The following is a 5,439-nucleotide window of genomic DNA, read 5'->3' as shown; positions in this document are numbered from 1 at the left end:
AAGGCTGAGAACCTGAATTACAGTCCTGCTGAGGACATCTGTCCTTAGGACCCCTTTTATCTGCCTACTGTCTGCTACCTCCAGATCTGTTTTCATCTTAGAGTTTCGTATCTGTGCTGTTTTTGGAGTGGAACAGGTCAGTGTGCCTTGAATTCATCACCTACTTCTTGTTTATTTATGAGACCATTAATTCATCAAAAGTGTCTTCTATTCAGGATCTAGTTCTACAAGGGGAGGATCTATTTAAGCACTAAGTATTCTATTTTAGGTAGTTATTTTACCTATAGTTCATCTCTTGTTATCTTCTCTGGCCCTTGACCTGGGATTTACACCACTGGCCCCCCTGATTCTCAGGCCTTCAGACTTGGATGAAATTATACCACCAAGTATTCTATACTAAGTAGCCAGACAAGGAAGCTAAGTCTAGGTCTCTTTAACTTGTAATTCACTACTATTTCCATTTCTGTATGCCAAGAAAACAAATCTTGGGAACTATGAAAATTATCATCTCCCTTTTCAGTATCCTAATTATCAAAATGTGACCCTTCAGGTAACCCACAGACTGAAAGGAGCTGTTATGGACTGAATTGTGTTCCCAGAATTCATGTTTTGAAGTCTTAACCCCAGTTCCACCTCAGAGTATGACTGTATGTATAAACAGAGCCTTATGATGATTTTATGTGTCAATTCAATGGGCCACAGGGATCCAAATTAAACATGATTCTGAGTGTGTCTGTGAGGGTATTTCTGAAAGAGGTTAACATTTGAATCAGTGCACCCAGTAAAGCAGATTGCCCTCCCAGAAGTGGGTGGGCATCATTCAATCCACTGAAGGTCTGAATAGTACAAGAGGTCAGGATGAAGGAATTTGTCCCTTTTTTTTTCCGACCTCACAGATTGAGGTGGGACATCTCATGTTATCTTCTCTGGCCCTTGAACTGGGATTTACACCACTGGCCCCCTGATTCTCAGGCCTTCAGGCTTGAATGAAATTATACCACCAGCTTTCCTGGGTGTCCAGTTTGCCAATGCCAGATCATGGGACTTCTCAGCATCATTGGTATGAGCCAGGTCTTCAAAATAAATATACATGTACATCTACATTTATATGTGTGTGTGTGTGTGTGTGTGTGTGTGTGTGTGTGTGTGTGTGTGTATTCCTGTGTGTGTGTGTGCATAATCCACTGGTTCTGTTTCTCTGGATAACCCTAAGAAAGACTTCAAAGAGGTGATTAAAGTTAACTGAAGTCAAATGGGTGGATCCTAATCCTAAATTACAGGTGTCCTCAAAAGAGGAGGCAGAGACCGCAAAGACGCACACACACAAAGCAAGGCCACGTGAAGACACAGGAAGAAGATGACCATCTGCGGGCCCAGTAGAGACGTTTAAAGAGACATCAACCCTGTCAGCACTTCACTCTTGGACTTCCAGCCTCCAGAACTGTGAGAAAATTAATTTCTGTTGTTTAAGCTGCCCAGTCTCTGATATTTTGTTATAAGAGTTCCCTAGCAAACTAATACAGGAGCCTACTCAATATTCCTCAGGTTTTCCTTATTCCTGGAATGGTCTCTTCCTCTTGTCTTCATGGGAAATTTAACCTATCCTTGAGGGCCAAATCAAATGTCACCTCTTCTGTGACATTTTCCCTAATTCTCTGCAATCCCCTATTTTGACATATTTCTTTTGCGGCTCATTTTACATTGTGTCGGTGTCTGTCTCTGTACTAGACTATGAATCCTTTAAGGAGAATAACCGTATGGAGTCCAGCTCTGAATTCCCAATACCTAGCTTAATGCCTGTTAGATGGATATATGGATGGATGAGTGAATGAATAAATAAGATGTAATTTCTCCTTAAGATTCTATACCCTCTGCTGCCCTCTGGCGGCCCTTCATTCTCTAACACTACGTCTGAGGTAGTGGAGATGCTCCTGGCAACATCCTAACTCTTCAGGCCTCTTTCCAATAACTTGTTTTCCAATGTATGCAAAATTTTCTCCTCCTATTTTGGTATTTCCATACTCTACTTTTCCCTTACATCATCTTTCAACTTCCCCGTCATCCTTCTCATTTATTGAGAACTTTTATACCAAGACCACCATTATTCTCTCCACCCTAACACTGGTGAATTTCAGTCCCAAGTAGATCATCCTCCTCAAAAACAGATTCAAAATTTCTTCCTCCACCTTCACATGCCATCCATATGCTACTTCAGGAACTCATTACTCATTACTTGGCCACCCCTAGACTTCATCATCACAAATGTTTCCATCTCTAAATACCTTGGCTCTGTAGTAAGTTGAATAATGCCAAGCACCCACCACCCCACAGCAAAATGTCCACATCCTGATCCCCAGAACCTGTGACCATGTTGCCTTATATGGAAAAAGATACATTGCACATGTGATTAAGAATCTTCAGCTGGGAAGATTGTCCTGGATTATTTGGGGGGCTCAATGTAATCACAAGGTCCTCACAAGAAGGAAGCAGGAAGGTCAGAGTGAAGCAAGGAGGCAGGACAACAGAAGCAGAGGTCTTCAGTGTAATGTTGCGGCCAAGGCCAGGAACGCAGATAGCCTCTAGACGCTAGAAAAGGCAAGGAGACAGATTCTTCCATAAAGCCTCCGGAAGGAACTCATTTTAGACTTCTGACTTCCAGAACTGTAAGGGTATGCATTTATGTTGCTGTAACCTCTAAATTTGTGGTAGTTTGGTAGAGCAGCAATAAGAAACTAACATGGGCTATAACAGACCAGTGTATAACCACAGACTTTTGTTCTGCCTCACTCACTCTCTGCCAGTACAGCTAACCCTGCTCTCACAAACGACTCTCTCTCTGTCTCTGGCTTCATGTCCTTTCCTAAACACCTAAAAACCCTGATTTTTTTATGTTAACAGCATTCTTCTCAGGACATCGAGGACCTAAGCACCTACACTTTCACTTCATCTATCCTGATGCCCCCACCATTGCAACAGACCCACCTTCTGCTGTCTTCTCTCCATGCTGGGGATACTAAACACCTCAGGAGAAAATAACTCAACAGTATGTATTGGTGCCACCAGAAACTCATGGCACTAAACCTCAGCGAGGTCCTCAATCCCTCCTTATTCTTCCTCAGCTCCAGTCATTCCAAACCATCAACTCTTCTCAAGTCACCTGCCCCATCACTACCCTTCTCTTTGGTAAGCTATCTGGACTTTAATTTTTGAGAGGGAATCAAGATGTGGCACAAACTGCCTCCATCATATCTTCTTGCTGAAGTTCCCCTTATTCTCATTGTCCCCACTTGTTTATCACTGCTGTGTCTGCCTAAAAGACCTTCCTCCCCTCTTCACCTTGCTCTCTCTACCCTATGTTCACCAAAGGGCTTACTTACTTTTTTTTCTTTTTCCACCTTTCTATGAAGATATTATCAGACCACCTAGTTCTCCAATAGACCACCCCTTTTTGTGATCCCATACATACATCTATTGCAGCTCACATACCACATGGGATAGTGATTAATTACATTCATCTATTTATGTCTCTCTCTCTGTTAACTGGACTAAGAATCCCTTGAGATAAATTACAATGTCTTACTTGTTTTATCCCCAACACTCTAGCATTATGCTTATAACTTTTTGAGAAACGATAAGAAGGAAAAAAGGACCCAATGGGCTGGTGAATGATGTGGCCAAACAGCCAGCCTCCTCACATCACATATACACACTATCACCACTACCAAACATCAGTTCTGCCTCTCACCTCCTCCCAGCGATTAATCTGTTTGGAGAGTGAGGTTGCCCCAGATCCCTAGGCAGAAGCTCACACCAGTCAAAATGACAAGTGCACTGGCATGTTCATCTGAGAGCTCTGTTTCATCAAATCCACTTCAGAATCAGCAAGGCACTCTTGGATACCTTGGTGTTCCAGACCATCTGGTCAGGTGGCATAGAGCCCACTTACAAGGACAGTCCGTTTCTTAGTGCTCTGAACATTCCAGATTATGATGCAGAGTAAACTTTCCCTCTGAACAGTCACAGGGAAGTTTTCAGAATCTTCATTAATCCCTCCTTCATCCACTTCTCTATTTTAGTTTTTGGCTCGGTGGCAGGGATATTTCTCCAGAGCATCACTGTGATTTTCAAACTGCCCCTGAGGATGACGGAATGATCTGGGAGGACAAAAAAATGCCCGCAGCCACTTCTTCTAGTTCTTTTCTGTGAGAAGGAGAGCAGCGGTGAAGGAGCCTGTGCCATGGAAACACTGGGCCTCATTCTGGGATCTCAGGGATATGACCATTTGGCTTCATGGACAGTTTGATTAAATGGTTTGCTTTAGAACTAATATAGGCATGAACCATGCCTCATATCCAAGTGATGGTTCCTTTTGTATTCAAAAGAAATCTTTGCCTCAACAGAAATGGAGAAGAGAGAGGAAGCTGCAATATGCATGCTTCTTATTGGCAGTTTTTGGTTAGAGTTTGCCTGAAGATCCCTCAAAACATCTGGGAACTGATGCTGTAAAGATGAAAGGCGGCTAACAGCATAGACGACACTGAAGATGGGCAACCACGATCAGCTCTATACAAATGATATATGCCCTGTGCCAAAATTAAAATGATGCATTTTGCATACAGAGCTCCTAGAGATCAAAATGGGCAAGGCAGCTAGGTTCCCATGAAACTGGCATAAAATCTCTTACTCAGGGCCAGCGCTGCTGTCCGATATTTAATCTCCCTATAGGTAATTCTGTCTGTGTGGATAGCAGGCAGCAAATTTACTAAAACCAAAAACAACCAAATATAGAACACATTTCAAAACAAATATATTTGAGGATTATCTGAAAACACATCCCTACACCTACCTTTTTTTCCTATATATTTGGGGAGGAAAGGGGAAGAAGAAATGGCAAGAGTCAGAAACTCTCACCCTTGAAGATTCAGCATAAAGGTTACTTTCTCTATGAGGTCTGCCTTAACCATTAAACTTTCTTCTCCTGAACCTATAAGATGTTGCATTTTACTATACCTCATAACGACTTGTATTATCTGATATCTATTCATGATCCAAGAACTCCTCTCCCCAATTAAGTGCAAGGTCCTTGAGGACAAGGACTGCTTCTATTCCTCCACACTACCTATCACAGTGATTGAATATAGAAGATGCTCAAAATATTTGATTGCTTGGGTAATGCCACCAGGAAATAACCCCAAATCACAAATGTGATTTTGTTAACGCATTGTATGAAATTTAAGGAATAAACCTATCTGTGTAGTAATGTTTTATGCCTTGTATTCTACAGTTCCTGAGAATACGTCGACGAGCTGTGTATTGGGGATGGGAGGCGGGTGGTGGGGAAAGAGGGGTTAATGTTAAGATGTATCAGACTCATAAAAAAATGCTCACATGGGATTCAATTAAACTGGATTATTCAGAGTTTGCCTAAGCAGTAAAAGG

This window comes from Manis pentadactyla, chromosome 13 (assembly GCF_030020395.1).
Source record: "Manis pentadactyla isolate mManPen7 chromosome 13, mManPen7.hap1, whole genome shotgun sequence".
In the NCBI taxonomy this organism is placed as follows: domain Eukaryota; kingdom Metazoa; phylum Chordata; class Mammalia; order Pholidota; family Manidae; genus Manis; species Manis pentadactyla.
This window is presented reverse-complemented; position numbering follows the sequence as displayed.